Source organism: Catharus ustulatus, chromosome 3 (assembly GCF_009819885.2).
Source record: "Catharus ustulatus isolate bCatUst1 chromosome 3, bCatUst1.pri.v2, whole genome shotgun sequence".
In the NCBI taxonomy this organism is placed as follows: domain Eukaryota; kingdom Metazoa; phylum Chordata; class Aves; order Passeriformes; family Turdidae; genus Catharus; species Catharus ustulatus.
Genome location: NC_046223.1, coordinates 103,869,283 through 103,890,917, shown reverse-complemented (window position 1 = coordinate 103,890,917; position 21,635 = coordinate 103,869,283). Strand labels below are relative to the sequence as shown.

At 43.5% G+C, this 21,635-nt stretch overlaps 1 protein-coding gene across 2 annotated transcripts in view; it reads right to left on the bottom strand.

Moving 5' to 3' along the window:
- The window catches only part of HPCAL1 (hippocalcin like 1), a 78,558-nt gene that overhangs the window by 39,491 nt on the left and 17,432 nt on the right, over nucleotides 1-21,635 (bottom strand). For both annotated transcript variants that reach the window (XM_033055781.1, XM_033055780.1), the window contains exon 2: nucleotides 8,336-8,382. The gene's annotated coding sequence lies outside the window, so the exon portion shown is untranslated. The remainder of the gene's footprint in view (nucleotides 1-8,335; nucleotides 8,383-21,635) is intronic.

The following is a 21,635-nucleotide window of genomic DNA, read 5'->3' as shown; positions in this document are numbered from 1 at the left end:
AATTTAGATGGAGAAAAGTGTCCCCATACTCACTTCTAAACCCATCCTGGAACAGGTGTGAATCCCTGGTATGGCACATGGCTTAATTCAGGGCAATCACAGTGAATGAATTACTGGAAATATTGTCATTCATTATTTTCTAACACCTCCAGTTTAAAGCCTAGTGAATGCTTCACAGCTTGACCTTTGGCATGAATGTAAAAGCAGTACTACAGCATGAAAACAAAATATTTTCCTGCTTTTTTTAAAGTCAATAGGATTTGAAGAATGGTAGCCTCAGGGAATCTGCTTCACTGCAAAGCCATTTAGGTAGCTGTCATTAGTTTAAAAGCCCATTTTTGTTTAATGACTGCTGTTTCACATACTCCCAATGCCATGCATCATAACTGTCATCCCTAAACCTTAGATTTATGAAAGCATACAGCAGCAGCATTATACTCAGGGGTCTGCTGATATTCCCATTATTAAACCACTTCTTACAAGTTTTGACTTGTGTTTAGGCATAACAAATCCTGTTTTCTGTGTGGGTGCTGTCATGGAGGTGGATGCTGCTCAATTCCCCCAGGATGCCTGGCTGCCCAGGCAGAGACATCCTCATCCCCAGCTGGGGCATCTTGCAGAGCTTGGGAGAAGGGTGCTTGAGATGCAATGAGAAATAAAATAAAACTTTCACATTTGTTTAGATATTCTTTATCATCATGGGAAGGATTCAGAAGGGGTGGAAAGCATGATAAGGCCCATTGCATACTAAGTCACACTTCATCCAGGGTGCAGAGAAAACGTGTCTGGAGGGGAGCACTACCACAAAGTTGTTAAACATCTGTAAACAACTGAAAAACCAGATAACCTGCAAAACCAAACCCTTTTTCCCAGAGTCCCATGCTATGATCTTTAAAACACACCAATTCGGGAGGACACTCTGAAGTCATTCCCCAGGTACCACACAAAATACATAATTTAGTACCTGCCTGCTGTGAAATTCCTTTTGCACCTTCTATCTTCTATCAGTCCTCCACTCAGCTGCCACTTTGCAGGTAAATTCACTTCCCACTGTTTTTATAATGGAGAACAGGGACCATTCACTCTTCTTACCTCACTCTGCGACTGAGGACCAGAGTTTATGGACTCTACTTGGTCAAACTCAAAACAAATAACCAACCAAAACAAAATAAAAAAATCTTTTCCTCAGATTCAAACCAGTTAGAAAACACATGAAAACCCAAGGAAGGTATTGTACTATATAATCTGAAACCAGTGAGCACAGTTTTACATTCTCAAGTTTGTATTTTTAGGCATTTGTATTAATAAATCTATCATGTTCCATGTGGCAGTGTTAAAATATTTCATTATTATTCAGAGTGAAGGTATTTTTACCTAGAAAAAAAAGGGCTTAGAAACCTAGAAAGGCCCTAGTGATTCCAATATAAATTATCAGAATGAGATAATTAACTATTCTGACAAGTATACAGTAATTGTAAATAACAAGCAATGAGACAGACATTATATACACCGATAAGGATATATGTCTTTAATACTGATGTGCCACAAAATAATTTCTTGATAGTAAATTAAATTTCCTCCCCAAATTACAAAAAGCAACATTTTTCCTAAATTATTTTGCCTGTGGCATTTCATTCAATAAAATTACAAATTATATTCCCTTTGAAATTCAATGAAGGCCAAATATGATTTTTTTGGTGTAATGAAAAAAATTCTGTAGTTTAATCCACTTCATTTTTACTGTAACAGATTTACTATACTCAATTTTCTAATGAATTCAATATTGAGACAATGAATTATTGGGCTTTAGGGTGTAAGATAGCCAGCCAGCAAGCACCTAGCATAGAAAATCTCTCCCACCACTCCTGCACGAAAGCAGGAACACAGCTACAGCTGGGATCTACAGCCCAGTCTTCTTCCAGCTCTCCAATCCTGTCTGCACTTGAATAGAACAAAGCAGTTTAGTTGGAGAAAGACCTGGAGTGATCATCCAGTGCAACAGATCCCAGTGCTTCCTTCCAGAAAACAAAATCTAGACAAGGGACAAGGGCCATGTCTGCTTTTTCTGGGAATTCATGTCAGCTCTCTGGAAAGGAACAACTGGGACTTTGACTGCTAAGAGAACAGATTTTATGATAGCCATAATCATAATTATTTTATGATTTTATGATAAAGGGTGACATTTATAAATACCAAATGCATAGGTTGAAGAACACAAAACTGCCTGGCTTAGCCAAGACTCTCTTTGTTCACACAAGAAAGTTTGCACCCCCACCAAGGCCATTGATGCTCTGCTGGAACATCACACCACCATGGAGGAGGAGGAGGGCAATGTCTGGACATGGCAGCAGATGTACGTGCAACCCTTGGCGGTGCTGGGGGAACTTCCCCCTCCCAAAAAGTCCCAAACAAAGCCTGCCAAACAAAACCATTAACAAAGCAATGTGCATCCTATGTCAAAATTATCCATATATTTTGTAATGATAAAATTGGCACTTTATGTTCCTCTGCCCTAAAGGGTGAAATGGAGACCGGACTTCACCAGCTGATTTCCATTCCTACTGCAACACTCATGGTCAGCAGGGAACAGGACTGTGCAAGAACCCCAGCAAACCCACAGCATCTTCTCCCCATTCACTGGACATGCTGTGCTGCCCACACTGAACCATGGACTGAACCATGGAGCATCCAGCCACTACCACTGGGGCTTTTTCTGTTTAAGGTAGTAGTCAAGCAGTTATTGAATGTTAGTCTGCATTCCTGGTAATTAAGGAGAAGGCTGCAAAAACACCCATATTAAATGCCTCCTTAATTTCAGATGAAGGCTTGATGGGGACAGAAATGCTCCTTCTGTCCCTCTGTATGTTCATACTCACACAACTGCAGACCACACTCAAGACAACCATGGCTGCTTCCTGCTGCCTCTGGGTGCCACGAGCCAGTTACAGCAATTCAGCTGCTCACCAGCCAGGCTGTCCCAGGATACAGCCCAGGAGCATGCCCACATTCAGCCTCTCTCTCCATCATCTTTCCTTCATGCTGATGAAGGCCCGAAACACTCCTAGAAATTCTCCCTCAGGACACAGTGCTGCATTCCCTGCCCTGGAGCAACCTCCTATTCCAGTGAATCCTGGAGGTGGGAAGTCTAGGAGTGGCAATGTCCATTCTACTGAGTTCCCCAGAATGGGAGCTGCATCCAAGCAGCTTACAGGAAATATTCCCTGGGCTGCTGTAACTCTGCTATGCAATTCCTAGATCACCAAAGCAATGTGTTGAAGCAGTTTTTGCACCCACCATCTTTGCAAACTATGCTGACTTTTAATAGTAACTCCAGTCAGACCCATTGTAAAGGAACTTATTTAGATCACCTTCATATTTGTCCCAGTTGAGGAAAATCACACCTCATCTCATTGCATTCCCTTTTTAATAAAGGCCATGATTTTTTTTCCTTCCCCTCTGGAAACACAGTGGTTGGCAGTCTAACCTGCAGGCATGCTGTCTGTAGATATTTCTGACTGCATCCCTTAGCCAACCTCAACCCTGGGATGCATGCTTATCTTTGCATTACCAGGGTACTAAGCTGCTGCAGGGTAATGATAAGGAGCTGAGTAAGGTAAGGATCCACTCCAAATTACCATTTTTAAAAATTAAAACTGGTGGGGCCTGATATAAAGGCCAGCAAGGTGGATGGACACAACTGCTGGTCACATTTGCTTGAATTAGAAGGGTCCTCAAGGCTCCAGGAGGGTGAAACCCACTGCACTCCCTTGGTGACTGCCCAGGTAACTCCACTGAGCATCCCCAAATCTTGCTTCCTCTTGCACCAAAGCCCCCCCACTTACACCAAACCTTCTCCCACTAAGTACCAAGTCCCTGACACCATAAACCAAGGCATTATTTTATTCCAAACCTGGCCAACATTATGGAAGTCACAGGAAAATTAAAAATGTAACAACTCATTGTAGAGGAGAGGGGGAAGAAAAGTGTCGAGTTCATGACTAATCTTTGCAGCTCTTGCCATGGGCAGGATTTGTACAGACATGTTGATTTTTTTATAAAAATAGTAAATCGTATTACACCCATGCTGCAAGACCAAAGATTCACAACGATACCTTAATACAGCTTAAATAAAAATAGTACTACCTGAGTCAATCTGAGCATGATAATGCTTTGTAATCCCACACTCTTATGGGATGAACAGTTGTATAGCAGTGAATCAACACGAGATACTTGCGTTAGGAGCCAGTCCTTTTTCATGCTATATAGCAACATCTCTACAAAATGGAGAAGGTACAGTGCACAATGGGGAAAAAAGGGCAATTATAGAGCCCCACTACCTTCCAGCTTGGAAATCTTGGCTAAGAGTTTATTTTATTTTTTTTAAAAGGAAAGCCTGCTTTAGTTTTTCCCCATTACAGTAAAGAAGTAAGGAAAAAGTTTGAGTTTTAGAAGTTTTTGAGAAGTGAGCAATCCCAAAGCCTGTGAGCACTCATGCAGAAGGTTCATTCATGAAAACAAACACAGCAGAACAGCAGTGTTGCAGAGTCATTCTGGGGTTTTTTTCTTAACATCCTTGAATGAGCAAACAGTGAATATGGAAAGCAAACATACAGTACAACATAGAAAAGTCTCAACTGAAGAGATATCAGTAAAACCTATCTATAATAGGAATGTAAAAGCTAAAGACTCAAATAGCAATTTTTAAAGGTGGTTAAGAAAAAAAATTGAAGCTTTGATGAAAGACACATTAAACCATAATGAATTATTTTCAGTTACTTTGTTACATAAGCTACTCACAAAAGATACTTAATTTGCTATTGTGCTCCCCATTTCTTCTTTTTTAAGACACATTTTCCAGTTAATTGCACTTCTGTTTCCCCTCCCTGTACCCACGGTATAGTTTTATGCATGGCAGATATGTGGCTCTCACAGCTCCCTCCAGACAGCAGGGAAAGGTAACAGGACAAGTTAAAAGAACTGAAAGGTTCCTTCCCCAAGAGGACTTGAGTTTGAGCTCTGAAACAAGGCAGATTTTCAAGGCTGTAGTGCACATGATGCCCAGGGGAAGGAGAAAACAGCCTCAAATTCCCACTTGTCTTGCCTGCACTCTTCTTCTCTGCCCTGGTGCTCAGCCTGGCACTGCTGCTGGGATTTTTAATTCCTGCAGAGCCTGAATGTTCACAGGAAGTGTGATCCCATGGGACTGTGGATATGGGGACACAGGTGGGCTATGGAGAAGGCAGGGAAATGCTGACAAGGGCAGTAGAGGCACAGCCAAGCTGAAAGGCACCAGGACTCAAGGATGAGGAGATCCTGGTGAGGGGGAATGCTCTAGTGATGGCCAGAGCCAGGTCATGGGGAGATGGCCTTGCTCTGTGCACAGAACATACAGCACAGTTCCAGCAAATTTCCCAACTCCAATGGCAAGAACATTCCCTGACTTGCAGTCTTGCCAAAGGTGATCCTGAGATATGTTCAGAAGCTCAGCCCTCCAGTACTTCTTGCAAGCTGCCATTCAAGGGGACCCCATTTCCCACAAACACAAAGGCTGCAGAGATTTCAACTCAGCTTTCTTTTAAAAATAGAAAGTTTCTCAAAGCCAGTTTGTTGGACAGATCTGTCAGTCTGGCTGCAAAAGTTTCACTTTCACGTTGCATCAAACACACCAGCTCTGGACCAGAGAAGCGAGGAGCCCTGTACCAGACTCAGAGTTCCACATCCATGCAAGCAACAGGCAGCTTCTGAAACAATATTCACACCATCTCATGTCCCATCCTCTGCCTTCCCTGGCCATGGGCACAGCCACTTGTGTGCTCCTCCAGAACAGCAAGGAGGTTACAGCAATGCCACCACCACTGCTCCCCAGCACTGCACCCGGGACAGAGACAGCCCTGCTGAGCAGCTCCAGCCTCCCAGCACAGTCACCCAGCAGCCCCCTGAAACATGCCAGGGCATGGGGCCCTGACCCAGCTGTCCCGAACAGGGTGGCCTCGATGGGTGCATCTCCCATCATGTGTCTGGCTCCCTGGCCCTCCCTGCCCAGAGCTGCTTATGTGCTTACAGGCAGAAACACAGGTAAGCAGCTTGCTGCATCAGACCCTGTGGTATCCCAGCAGGAGAGCATCCAAATGCCAATTCCTCCTTTCCATGGCCAGCATCCTCACCTGTAGATGTGCTTAGCTGGGGTAAAATTCAAGGCATGTTCATACACATTTTAGTCTCATACTTTGTTCTGAAGCCTTCCATGTGCCACTGGCCACACATTACATTTTGGGAAATGGCCACCAGGCTCAGCACTGCCTTCAGGTCTGTCTCTAACTACATGTTAAACATGAACCGATGCAGCCAGACTACTGTAAGGCTCCATAGAGGAGTAGTTATGCTCTGGAGATGTACCACCTTCTGGTATGGATCACATAAATTCCCAAACTGAAATCAGGACACACCTGAGCTTGAAAAGGTGAGGAATATAGACCATTAAAGCATCAAAAAATGTGATGTACAAGCATCCAACAACTCTAATCTGTTAGCAGAAGTGCATCAGGAGCCCAAGTTCTGCCAAAAGACCACAGGAGTTTTTCAAAGCACTACCCAGAGAGACTACACAGAAGAAAGACATTTTAACAAACGGTCTGGAGTATCAACAAATGGTTTTTTTTTTACTCATACCCTGTTCAGGTGTTATCTGAAACAAGACAACAAGAAAATCCAAATTTAAGTACAATTTAAAGAGACAGTTTAAAATTTAATTTAAATATTTAAATACCTGGATTTTACACACATGGTATTACTGTCATCCATCTCATACTCCTCTCTGTCCTCAGAAGAAGAGTTTTGTTTCATTTTCCAACCTCTCAAAAAAGATCCACTGAATATTCAGCTCCCAGTACAGAAATTAGCAGTACAAACCATGCAGGTTTACAATACAGATCCCATCCTAGCTGCAGGGCTGGGAAGAGGAGCGGGTCATAAGCTACTGCTCACAAGAGCATTTTGGTCAAAGGCACATGGGATTTGTAATTTGGTTTGTAAAACTCAAGTTTTAGGAACATAAGCCCCAATATAGAGAATAAGGATAAAACAGCTTACTAAGGGATGTTTTAATTGATGAAAGATGTAGTTAATAACATATACATTTAAGGGGTGTTAAGTAAGCCCCTTATAAATACAAAGTAACCATTTTCTAGCACAATGAACACATATTTAGGTTGACAGACACCAGACTCCATCATCCTCCCCTGCCCTGAGAAATTCCCAGTGAGGATGGCTACATTTCCCCTGTATGGACACTTCAATTGAACCAGGGACCATATGTATCAAAAGGCATCTGATCTATGGGAAATACACGGATTTGGAAAGCAGAGAAGTCCATTAGAGGTTTGGGGCATTCCACCACAGTTCATTAGTCAGTCTGAACACACAAGAGCTCTAATAGCTTGTATCCTGTGCACTAGGGAGCTGCAACGAAGGAATGAACTTCCTGAGGAATTAATGGGTAATTACATAATTTGGTTAATCTCATGGGAAAGAAATCTAGAATTGAAAAAGGAAACAGAGTATGTATTTCTCTAGAAACAACAAAAACAAACAGCAAAGGGTGTTGCAGAGCAGAGTCTCGGCTGGCACCATCGGAGAGACCAGCTCCAGCAGAGGAAAAGAAATTGCACTGATTGACATCAGCATTGGAGGAGGCTTTGCACCTGCAATGGCACCACAGTGGCAGTTCTTAGCCACCTCATCCTTCTGCAGCTCAACTGATTTAATGTTTCACTTACTCACAAATAAGAACCTAATGAAGTGCATATAAATGAAATACATGGAAGCCTTGGGTGCAGGCTGAACAAAATCAGTCACATGGGGCAGAGATTAGCATGGGTTATGCAGCTCATTTAACTCTGAAAGTTGCATTCCTTTAGATTAACACCTTGGCCAGAACAGAAGGGGAAAAAAAATCCCATAGTTGCTTTCTGACACAGAAAATACCACCCCAGTGGGATGTGTAGGTTTTCAGTAAAAAATACGAGGTAATTTGTACAGATTTCCCCTAAACTCAATATTTTTTAAAATATAACAGTTCACTTATCTAATCTCAGGAAATTATTTTTAGTGCAAAGGTTATTATTATGTGCAAAGCTTAACATTTTGACAACAAAGCTCTGCTCAAAGATTAGCCCTGCCAGCTTTAAAATTAAAACATGCCATTAACTCAGCAAAGGCAAACTTCTGCACTCAATGCAAAACAAAAAACAAAGCTTGCGTTTTCAATTTCTCATTTAGTTTTATATTACTAAATTAAAGAGTGCCTTGAAAGAAGCAGACTCTGCAAAGTACTCACCACCTATTTTGGAATCTCTTCAGAGAAAGTCCACGGGGCTTGATTATCTGGAAGAAAATACACAAAGCAAACATACTTTACATCACAGCTTTTCTCAAAGTGACAATCTTCACACTTTTGGCCTCTCCTGTAAAAGTTACTGTTCCCAGTTCAAGAAAAACCAGAAATAGTCTAAATACACAAAAACCCTCTTCCAGTTCTTACCCTACAATGGGAAACAGGTTTGTTGTGCATTTGCATTTTATTATTTGTCCTGAAATAAGAAATATTTCCATGTTGAAAAATGCACAGATTTGTCTTGAATTCAGACAGCAAACTCTTCTGATGTTCAATAATCTGTTGAAACCACTCTTCTTACTTTAAATTTTTTTGTAAAATGTCATCTTTCAAAACAAGTAAGAATCAAGTTCAGACTCAGAAGGTTTCCTTGGTTCATACCACAGACTATTACTACACCAAGATGTAAAAACTGGGACAAAATAAATGAAAAATATGAGAGTTCCAAGTTTACTGCAGCCCCTAAGCATTGCTCTGAAAGGTTAGAAATCATTTCTCTTTTACTGAGCACGTTTCTCAGGAAAAAGAATATAATAATTTGCATCCCATCAGCATCTGTCAGCTCTGAATGCTGAGGGTTCATCAGCCTTTAAGGAGTCACAGATAAGCGCACCAGGAGCAAGGTTCACCTTCTCCCATGATTACTAATCTCTCAAAATCTGTGGATTAGAAAATCGAAAGCAAGTGACTTGCTCTGGTTCCCTCTCTCACAGAGCTGACCATGATTCTCCTCCACCATCAGGGCCAACCTCAGCTGTGAAGAATTCATCTTCTCCAATCCAATGCACAAGCTTCTTTTCTGCCAGATCCCTGTTGGACCCAGTAACCCTGTAACTTCTGCAAGCAAAATCCCACTGTGTTTAGCTCCCAGGTGCCTCCAGCCCACACCTGACACACACATGTGGTCTGCCCAGTGCCAATGACAGACAAATGATGACAGAAAAATGATGACAGACATGACAAAGCTCCCCAACAGTCTCCTTTGTCACTTCACCATCCCTACAAGCAGGAGTTCCTGCTTTCCCTGATAGCACTCATATTCATTTCCACTGGCCCTAATCCCTACAGATACAGGGTTTCACATTTCTCCCCTTACAGCATGCTCCTGCTGTTTTTTGACACTGTAAACTCCTTGTGCCAATCCTACACCTTCTCTTCAGACCAAACACCCTTATTCCTTCCCATCTTACCCCTTGAATCCTGGTATTCAGATCCTCACTAGCCTTTTTCTTTTTTTTTAACATCTTCCATCAGGTGCAGTTCCCCATGCAGGCTTTAGTACTCCTGCAATGCCAAAGCACCAGGAGATCCCAACACTGGACACGAAGTCCATCCCCCTGTTTAGGGAAGCATGTGTCTGCTGCTTTTGGGGCAGGATGACACTGGAAAAGTGATGTATGACCCACCAGGACCACACAACAGTTTTCAGTGGAGGCCCTCCAACCACCCCTGAGCATTCTGTAAAGTCAATCAATTCACCAGAGATAAATGCAAGCCCACACTTTTGCTGAGAATGATGGACCCTTCAAAGTCATCTTCTGGTTCTGTCCAAAGCTTGAAAATCAACTTTCTCCACCTAGGTACTTGTAACATCCCTTACTTGGGTCTGAACCAGCATTTTATCAGTTGCATCAATAACAATGACCCATGCCATACGGTCCACTTCTGGAAATCCTCACCCAACACTACTTCTGAGCTTGATAAGTTTCAACAAAATTTATTTTCCTTAGTTGTTGGGGGGTTTTTTTCTATTAATATCAAAACACCACCAAAAACTTAACTAGAATTGGAGTAAATCATATCATCTGCTCTTTTTCTATCTACAGGACTTGTTAGACTGCTCCAGGGAGCAATTAGGATGATCTGACATTATTTGTTCCAAACTAACCCATGCTGACTGTTACTCATAAGTACCCAGAAGATGACTGGATGGGAAATAATTTATTAACTTCCAGAAAAACACTGTAATAAAAGTCAAAGTGACTGCACTGCAATTCTATCTCCTCCTCTTAAAAAATTTAGCACATTATATTTTGCTTTTTGATTGTTATGGTAACCTCATAAATTCTCCACAGGTTTTCAGAAATAAACACCAAGAAGAAATTGAAAAGAAGTCAAACAGCCAGCTCCTTCTACAAATCACAAGAACAAAACAAGTGTCACAGAAGTGAGGCCAGGGTATCCTGCCCTGACATGGGGTCCCCAGTCATCCCTGAAGGTGCCCTCTCCCCTGACCCTGGTGAGTGATGCTGGTTGGATGGCTTGTACTGAATATCAACCTTCCCACATGCACCTTCCCATCACCTGGGGAGCAGTTTCAAACAAATTTCCCTAAGGCCCAAAGAGCCTGGAAGAAACAGAAAACCCCTTAAGGGTGTGCCCCCTAAATGACTGTGTTCTTATTTTATCCTGGAAGCATCCCACATCACTGCACGTTTTAATTATACCAGTCTTCTGCTCCCAGGAAGTAACTTCCAATAAATTTCCTTTTACTATGAAATTTTCTGTTACTCTTGAGATCCCTGGGCAGGCACTCATAAATGTTGCAGCCTGAGAGCAACAAAAACTTTTAAGCTAATCATTTCAGATTCAACATCTTTTTATGATTAAAACTTAGTATCCTTATCTTATAGAGTGATGGATGTTATTTCTCTAGCTGCAGAACAAATGAACCCCAATGGAACAACAAGATAAAGAGTAACTTGGTCAATGGCAAAATAGGAAACACAACCCATAAACTCTTTTAATTTCTCTTCTGTGTTGCTGCTACAAAACTGTAGTACTTTCCACATCCAGCAAGCCAAATAGTGCAATATTATTTGGCCATATTTATATGCTCAAAGTAAATGGAATTTCACAGTCCAGATGCTGGATTTTGGCAACCCAAAAGACTTTCAGGGATGTCTGAAATCATACAAAACCTTTGTTCCAACCTGCAGGAGTAGAGGGCAACTGGATAGCACACATTAATTTCTATGTTTACAGTCCATGCAGTATTCATATTCACTGACAATTAAAAGTATGCTATAAATGAATTAGCAGAAGAAACTCATGGCAGAAATTCAATTACAAAGCAGAATTAAAGGAAGAGATGTCAGAAACTTTTGGAGGCTGGGCAGGAAGAGGTGAGTGCATCAGTCTACCATTTTCAGAAGTGCTAGCAAAAAGCTTAAGAAGACTGCTCCAAATAACCATGTGTAAAGATCCTCCTTACAGGAAGAGCTTATTTGAGAGACCTGAGAAACCAAGGCGACAAAGTATTTTTTCAGAACACATTTTGATCTGACAGGGGTAAAACTCCCTCTGAGGGGTGCAGCTCTGCCACGTCCTGCAGAATCTTCAGACAGGCCTTGGCTTGCACCAAAGACACTGCAGACACCTTGACTTTTCTTTTGTCTTGCTTTTCAAAGTGATTTTAACCCCATTCCTTTACTTTGAGTCACAGGCATTACATTTTAAGCAGATTTCATTCTACTCAGTGGAGAAGCCTCAAGTGCTGTGGCCACTTTTCTTCCTGTATTGGTCACTATTTTACCCTGCCCTGTTCTAGCCTCCATCTGCTCCCCTTTGGCTGATACTATCCTTCATCAATCTTGATGCCAATTACCAATAAGGCCCTCCCATACCTCTGAGGTTCAGCTTTCATAACTGCATTAAGACAAATCAATACTGTTATTAACATTGCCACGTTTGTGGATGGCGTGACCTGCCTGAAAACGCCGCCTGCGGCAGTAGAGACATTCCCAGGACCACGTGAAGTCTCTGCACTCCCTTATTTGCAATTTCTTTGTCAAGTAGACTCTGCTATTTTATAAATAACGGGTGGGGGGGGGTTATCTTTTTCTTGCAAATGCAAACTGATGAAGGCTTTTAGGACACACAGTTTTGCCATCCCCTTCATGTAGGGATAGCAATACTCCATGGACAGCCAAGAACTAATTGTCCTGTTGCCTTGCAGCTGGGCTCAATGATTGTAGGATCTTTACAACTCAACTGTTCTACTCTACTCTACCTTTCCTCCAGTTCCCCCCAGCCAACTCACTCATCACCCACTACCACACCTCAGCTTTGACTGTTCACTTCTGCACATGCTTGTGGGTGCATGCAGACAGCACATGAGGCCATGCCAGCACTTGTGCTGGCTGACCAACTGCTCTGGTGTCCACTCACCCCTTCCTCTAATGCACAGTCTCTTCCCACTCACATCTCACCCCCTCTTCCCCCCCATATTTCACACCAGGCCCATAAGCCACCATGCCTAGAGCCTTCCTTGACATAAGATTCAGCCCACAGTGCCAGGAAACCAACTGCCTAGCAGAAGCAGAGGCCTCTAGGTCCCTGCATTCCAGCAGAACTGCTGGTCAGTTCACTCCACATCAAAGTACATTCACCCAAGGGCACTGCCAGCCTCACTCAAGAGAGCCCAGCTGCCACCTCAGCCCAGCACAGGCTCCTGGACAGGTTTTCCAGCCCTTCCTGTCCTCCTGGGTGCTACAATTAGGGAATTAGACATTGATTAATGTAAAAGCTAATTCAAGTGTTCTTCTCGATACCCCGCTGTGGCTGCAGTGCAGAAACACCTCAGACTGTTCATCACCTGAGAGGCTGGTACTGCTGAGAGAGATTGATGCTGTGTCCACAGCATAAACTGCTGCCCTCCTTTTCCTGCCTCATATTCCTCTAGTGGCACCTCCCCCATTACCATTTCACCTAAGCAATGTGCTTGCAACACCTCCAGTAACTACAATAACAGTAATAATGCCAGAGCATGGAGGAAACTTCAAGCACTGACGGTATCAGGAAACAGCAACAGGGAAGAGTTCAAAAAATTCCTTGGAGGCCATGTATTGCTTATTTAGAACACCTTCTACACCTATTGACTGAACAGTATCAACAGGCTCCCAGGCTGCTTTGATTTCACATGCTGTAAAGCAGCCTGCATTTTTAGCAGGTGTCCAACTCCTGCCAGCTCTCTGCCTCTAGGGTTTCCCTTCTACAGTTTACTTAGACAACCTTCCAACATAAATTTTTGCAACCTGAAGCTTTTGCTGGTACTTACATCTGTTCACAAAGCCACCCTGACACTGCTTGGTGAATTTAACCTGTAACAGTGGAGTGAAATCCAAAGCCAGGTCCACTCCTCAGCACAGAAGAAAGAACAAAGAATCATGGATGTAGAATCATAGAATAGTTTGGGTTGGAAGGCACTTTTAAGGTGATACAGTCCAACACCCCTGCAATGAGCAGGGACATCTTCAGCCTAGATCAGGCTGCTCAGAATGCCTTCCAACCTCACCTTGAATGCTCCCATAGATGGGGCATCTATGACCTCTCTGAGCAACCTGTGTCCGTGATTCACCACTCCCACAGTAAAAAACTTGTTCCTTGCATCAAGTCTACAGCAACCTTCCTTCAGATTAAAACCATTACCTCGTATTGTACCAGTAAAAAAACCAAACAAACAACAAAACAATCTAATTAAAAAAGAAAATAGAAACAAACCAAAACAAAAACAAACACCAGCTTAAAACAAAGGAGAGTGGGTCTGCTGGGTGCTGCAGGAATGGTGGTATAAGCTCTGCCCTGTTTTCCTTCAGTTTCCCTTGCCAATCAGTCTATCAGGTAAGTCAACAAGTCCTTGAGAGCACAACAAGATATTCACCTGGGAGCTTAAATTAAACTCTTCAAGTGAGTAAGAGACCAACATCTTTGTCTGGAAGGCTGTGACTTATGCTCCTGCCCAAGCAGGAACATCATGCCTTAATTGTGAGACATCAGAGTTGGACTCACAGAAGCCACCAAATTCTACCAAATGAACACATCTATTGCCTTAGATTTTTCCTGTGGGATTTTAGAAAATGCTCCATGCTGCCCTATTCATGCTCATTGCATATCTGCTGTGCTGGAGCTCTCCTTGTAGCACAGAAGCACTTGGAGCAGACTCCATAAAAGTTAGACCTACGCTAGCTTAGGTCTGCAGTGACTAACTGTTCCACACCTCCAGCAACCCCATTCTGAGAATTCCCAAATGTTTATTTATTGAACACAGCTGCAATGTGGTAGTTAAACCATTGATAGCCTGAAGCCTTCTGTACAAGAACCTTATCTCTGACTGATGCTATCATAACAAGCAGAGATCGCTGCCAGATTCAGTGAAAGAGCAGGGAAATCAACAGAAGCCAGAAGCTTGTGCAAAGGAGAAACCTGCATGCTAACCAGGCCTTTCATGAAATTCATCATGGGTCACTCCGCCACAGATTCATCTTGGTGGAGGCAGAAGCAATTACCCCAACCCAAATTTCCAGACTGCATTTCTGCATTATATGTCAGTTTAAGCTCCTGTCCCTCCTGGCTTCCCTTACTGAATCACTGAGCTATTTAGATGTTGGTTTGTTTTTTTTTCCAAGAAGACTATTGGCAAATGCCACATACTGCCTGATTTGACTTGCACACTAGCAATCAGCCTACAGCTAAACAGGGTGCAGGTAGCTGGGGACAGAACAGCGCCAGTTATTTACCCTATTTCCTCTTAAACTTTTTTCCAATACAATTAACTAAATTGTGCAATTACACATTCATTGGCCAGGAAGTTTCTGTCTTCCCCTTTTTAGCCTCCTTTTCAGTGGCACTTCCCTGCTTCACAGGATACTCCAAACTAAACATTGCATTCAAGTTACACAATAAAGATTTGGGAGTGATAGAATGAATGAGGAAGGTCACGGGAAGGGAGGTATCTGCTAAAATAAGATTTGCTAAGTAGCTACACAGGACCTAGTGTCAACTGCCTTTTATTACAGGAGACTGTAATTTATATTGGCTAAGATACCAGATGGAGGGACATAAGAGATCAATAGTTGAAATAGTTCAAAAATTTTCCAAGGACTGAATGAAGCCTGCATTAATTCAAAACCCAAATTATAGTGATATAAGCTGTTATGGCAGAGCCAAGGTGCCTCACATAACCTTAATCCTCTCTGCATATTGAGGCTCTCTTATGCTACATAAAACCACACTCCAGCTGCAGAATATGCAGCTGCATTTAAGTTTATCACAAACTAGTGCTCCTGGGCAGATCATTTATTCATTTAAAAAAATCTACTCACTCTCATCTTTATGAGGGGAAAACCACCTTGGAAGCAAAGCAAAAACCAGATGCACCAGTGTCTTGTTAACCTCCAGAGAGCTGGAAAAGCACCGTTAAGTGCAAAACTTCCAGCACACATCAATCACAGTTTTAGAGGCTGTAAAATATCAACCTCACGTGACCAGGATTTTTCTAAGCTGAGGGGTCTTCCCAGCTGTGCCAGGACAGGCAGCCCTGCTGCAGCCCCCAGCTTACCTTGGCACAGTCTGTCCTGGCACAACCAGGGCGCGCGCAGGTGGGTTCAGCCAGCAGCAGGAACACAGCTGGGCAAACGCCTCCTCAGGAGCCACAGGGACACCTGGGTGACAATGCTGCAAGTTCCCTTGTCTTTTTACTCAGTGGGAGCCATGACCTGTGAGAAGCCAAGCTCCTGGAGGCATCTGACTGTGGCCACCTTGATGTCTTTGTGACCTGTCACCGCTGCTACTCCAGTCAGGGATTTTTCCCTCTCCTTTCACCCACTTCTGACAACGTCACCTACTTCAGTTAAGAAATGGGTTTAAGTGGAGTCTGATATCATGAGCAGGAGCCTGGCATTTCCATGGCTTGATGTGGCACAGGGTGAGATGGGGAGGAGAGGAGACAAACAGTGACAAACTGGTACCTTGCAAGCCCCACGGCATGCCAGCCACAGGTTGTGGCCAGAGACAGACCCTGGCACAGGGATGTCACTGTCACAGAGAGAGATGGCAGTGCTGGCTGGCCTCGAGTAGCTCAGCCTGTGGCACTGCTCAGCCCCAGCACCTGCACATGTTCCTCAGACCCTGCTGCATTCAAGCATGGGCACAACACAGGAAGAGTGCTCGCATGGAAAGCAGCAGGCACAGCATCAAACCCCTCGTGGTACTCACATGCCACTCACAGTTCATCTTTCTAAGCCTACTCCACCTCAAGGCACACTTCTCACAAACTCCTGAGGAGCAATTAATATTCAACAGTCAGCCTGGACTTTTGCATGCATACAGTTTAAGAATATCAAAACTTCCACCAAAATGTTTTTGCAATGCTTTCCTGGAACTGAGCAAGCAGTGCAGAGTATTTTTGTTAGAAACATATCTCCCCACTAAGCCATCAAACCCCTTAGTGATACACAGAAGACCCCAGCACCAGCAGTGGGCATCAAGCATCTGAAAACAAGGCTCAGCACAGCAAATTCAAAATGCCCCAACACAAATGGGACTAACCAACACCTGGCTGTGAAGCCACTGGTGCCCAGAAGGTGATGACTCAGCCAAATGTTGAGGAAGATCATCCTTGATCTTTGTTCTGCAACAAATCAGGGCTCTGGAAATGACCATCAAGTACACCTTCATTTCCAAACTGTACCTTTTCAATTACACCCATAAAAGCAAGCACTCAGCAAATTCAGCTGTTTCTGGTGCTATCAGTTCAGAACAGCTTGCCTCACTCAAGGGGCAGGACTTCTGTGAAGCTACAGCACGCACCATGTGAACAGCCTGCCAACAGCCCCCAGCAGGAGCCATGAAAGACAGAGCCAAACACCAGGAGATCTGAGGGAAGAGAAATCACAGTTGGTGTGACTGAGCAGATCAGATCATGGCAAACCCCATGTATACCAAGACATTCTGTCAGAAGAGAGACAGGGAAATCCCCTTCTGTGGCAGCCTCAGCAATTGCATCCCTCCTCCACTCTGGGCAGTCCAGTGGTACCTCAGCAGGTGCCAGCAATGGAATCTTCCCCTGAAAAGATTCCTCTCTTCTTTGTGACTGGTAAAGAGGCATTGCTGGAGTCACAGATTATTCAGCCTGAAACTGCAAGCTGCTTTGGAGGGCTGTTCATCTGAACAGGCTGAACAGCATGAGACGAACTCTTTGCTCCCTTGTAAATCCCACCAGGGTCAGAAGGCTTCCCATGGAGACAAATCTGGTTGGGAAATTCAGCCTGCAGGTTCAGGGAATCCTTAAGAAGATGGGAGATGAGGGCTGGAGAACGAACTAAAATTAAAGCATGATCTTTTCCTATCTCCTGAGACAAATGCAGCTCTTTGTAACAGAGCTTTAGGGCCAGATTTAGGAATGAATGCCATTTTAAGAAGCGTAACATGAGGAGAACAGAAAGTTGTGGCCACAGTCTACAGAGCTGAATCTCATTTACTTTCAGACCATTACCACCACTTCAATTACCCTCAGCTGGAATGAAATCTAATTTCCATTTTAAAAAAATTATCTTTTGATACATCATGTGATAACCCTAGAAGAAACCCTGACTGGTCCTGGCAGAGCTGCTGCCTGGGATGAGCCTGGCATGGAGGAGCACAGCCCTCAGGCTCACACTGTGTTCCCTGGGGCGACAGGCACGTGTAGTGACCAAACTCTTGACATCCAGAGAAGGGGCTTCAGCCATCACTGAGAGTGCACCACCCAGTGAACTATCCCCAGCTGATGAGCCAGAGAACCACTTGAAATGAAAAGGTCTGCCACAACTGATTTCAGCCAGTTTGCTTCACATCACGCCTAAGACAAGGGAAATCATTTGCCATGGGATTTGGGGAAATCAGGCTTCTCACATCAGGGGTGGGCTTGGTCTGCCAATCCTCCACCTGGATGCAACCATCCAGAGTTCATTGCATTCATTGCACAAGGCCACTAGAGAGGCTGGACACAAGCATTATTCCCATTTTAACGGCTCTGACTTTCAGAAACATATGACTGCCTGTGTTTCCAACCCACATTTTATTTGACATAAGCGCCTCCTTTAATAAACTCTTACACACAGGAGCACCCATTTTCTGGAAAGCCTCCCAGAACCCCTCTGAAGCAAAGCTGACATACATGAGCTCAAGAGCGATAAAATTCAGCCCAGCAAAAATTGTGGTGACTAACCATGGAGGGCCTTATAAGCTGACCCCACTTGATCTCCCCCCTGCCCTGTACAGTAACTCCAGCTCTCTCAGTACAAGAGCTTTAGGAGGGTGGACACCAGGGAGGGGAGATCAGAGAGGTGACACACAGGAGTGCTGACTGTTGAAAAAGAATTTTGAATTGGAAACTAGAAGGAAAAGCAGAAACCCCAGCTTGTTCCAGGACAGTGCTCTGATCACTCTGCAGAGGACGATGAAAGGCAGCTGCCTGTGACACCCACAGGTCAGGCCCCCGCTCCAAGCCTAGGTCACAAGCTGCTGCCTTTCCTTCAGCCCTGGTGAGGGAGATACTGGGCTTTCCAGCATCTTCTAACACATTGAACAGATGTTGCTTCTAGGCCCTTTCCAAAGCACTGTGAAGTGTGGTTGCTTTTATTTTTTGAACACACATTTCATAATCAAAGTTGGTGGTAATGGTTATGCATCCACAACATCTTCCCATGTAACTCCCACTCTCCTCTCACACACAAGCAGCCTTCATCCAGCAGCCCTAAATTGCTCTACAAAGAAAAGTCTGCTTCTCCCCAGACAAGTTTTAAGAAAGTGATTGTGTTTGGAAAAACAAAATTTGCCTGCTAAATAAAAAAGCTTTATTTAAGAGAAAAAGGAAAGGATGCCCTGCAGATGCTAGCTGGCTTTGACAGCGGCTATCTGCATTGTGACCAAACCAGCGAGCTTTCTCCCCTCACACAGTGGGCGAGCTGCCAAGCACAGAGCATCCTGCGCATAATGCCCTTTTGAAAGAAAGAAAGAAACCTGAAAAAAGCTCCTGCTACCTCGGAGCAAGGAAGAGTTCCTTTGTGCACAGGCAGGCCGGGTGCGGAGCAGAGGTGGATGAGAGGCTGGCGAGGACGGCTCGCAGCACACCCCCGCTGCCTCCCAGCCCCCTGAAGGCATTTCTTTTCCTCCCTCCTCCCACCGCCGCCCCCGACTATTCTAAAATGACTTTGCATGAGCTACACGCCAACTTCTAAGCACAAGGCACCGTGTATTTCCTTATTCCATGCCCAAGATATACCATCCATCAGGTTTTTATTTTCAATAGATTACCAGAATCTGGGGTTTACACACGAGGGACACACAAGTGTACATGCTCCCACTCCCAACCAGTTGTGTGAAATGCTTCTTGCACTTCCACTGCTGCCAAGTCCGTGCCCGATGCTGGTATGCTGCATGGTTGGGGAATCAAAAACAATCCCCTTTGCCACTCTGACTAGTCCACCGGCTAATTCCTTATGATAAACTCATTGTCCAAAACAAAAACATTATTTAATTGCTAAACCAGCTGCCCAAGTTTAGCTGTTGCTCTTGGCACACGCATCAGGATCTCAGTATGCCTGTTTTTCAGCAAGGTGCAAGCCATGCCTTCCACCCTTGAAGTCTCTGAGTGTCCCCGTGTCACCAATCCAGTGTTTTCCAACCCAAGGGGATATTTAAAGAGATACCATCAGCCTAACACCTGAGTACATTACGATTACAGCAACTGAAATACTAGCAAGCAACCTTTTTTCTCCCCGCCAGCTGTTAAACACGCAATTATGCAGCTGCACTCTTCCCCATCAGGCAGCCTGGTTTCCTTTAAAAAAAGGGGGCAGAAAAAGAAACAAAAAAAACTGTCAGAAGGACTCAAAGGCTGATGCCTGAAGTGTATGCAACTACAGCTATGTCTAAGTTTTCTTGCTGTTTTTTCAGTAGATTGTGCCACTTTATACAGGCAGCTCAATCTTGGGAAATACATTGCACTCAAGGGAAGAAAAAGGCTGGCCAGGTTGTAGCTGGCATCTTTTGAATGGAATGCTGCTTGGCATGGGTTTCCAAGTATCTCAACTATCATTGATCACCAGGAAGAATTCCTTAAACTACTTGCTGCTTTCTTTTATTTTAAAAAGATACACACCTACAGGACAAGAAACACTGAAACAACACAAGTACCATTGCCATTTCTTCAACACTGGTTACTCACAGCTATCTACAAACCTACTGTGCAAAAGATAAGCAGCGTTTTTAAAAAATAATAATAAAGGCATCTTTCATGCAGTGCAATCCAGAAGAATTCCAATATTTCTTAGATTACAAGACTGATCTGCTCTCCCTCCCCAGCCCCTGCCTTCTAATTCTAGCACAATCAGAGCAGGAGAATGCATAATTCATCCTGCGGTCAGCCCTGTCATCGTGGGTCTCCCAGTCATTAAGTAACACCAGACTTTCAGAAAGGTCACATTTCCAGGAGACTCAGCTGAAAATTCTCTCCTATCCACTTCCAGACTCTGAGAGGTAAAATAAGGAGCTCCTCATGGAGTATTTGCCCCCACTGTTCAAGGATTCACAATTATTTTGCTAGCAGAGCATGACAACAGGCAGAGGATATTTATCTGGGTAAGTCAAGAAATGCAGAAATCAATGGGCTAATTAGCAGGTTAGCAAAACAAAACCGACTTGTGGAACCTTTTATACAGCAAAAGACTGATAAAATGAAGATAGCTGTTTGCATTTGTTATACTCTCCCGCTGGTAGAGGATTATTGGAACAACAGAATTTTAAGGCATGGATTGAAAACAAGTTATGTTCATTAAAGCCAAACTTCAACAATTTTGCAAAAGCAAATCCTTTCATGATCCATGGGTAGGATCCCACACAATACAGTAACACAGTTAACACAATATAAGATAAACCTCTTGCCAAAAGAAATTTAACTTCTGTCCAAGTTAAGCTCAATGAAGATGCAGATGTTGGACACAATTTTCTAATACAAATAATGAACAAAGAAACTGATCCCACATATAGACATTATGGAAAGCACCCTAGGAACATGATGGAAAACACATTCAAAAAAAAAATTCAAAAATGGTCTGTATTTCTTCCATTAACTGGAAAACACATTGCATTTGTTCCTGAATCTGACCTAAAAGTCATGCTTGAAGGAAATTCCAGCAGTTCTCTGGAAATGTGTGAGATCCTCTTCCCATGAGTATCACTGCATCTTGCACATGCAAACAGTGCAACATCACTGCTTACAGTTTCACATCACTAAAAAGAAGTTAAAAGCTCAATGATATAATTCACACTGTTCCCTTGGTCTACAGCATTCTTGTGTTCCGCATTCAAAATAATCAACAAGCAAAAGAATGCTGCCTTGTTTGTAAAAAAAATATAAAATCACAGTCACGTTGCAGTCGTATTCTAGTTGTATTCTAGTTGTATTCTTAATAGCAACATT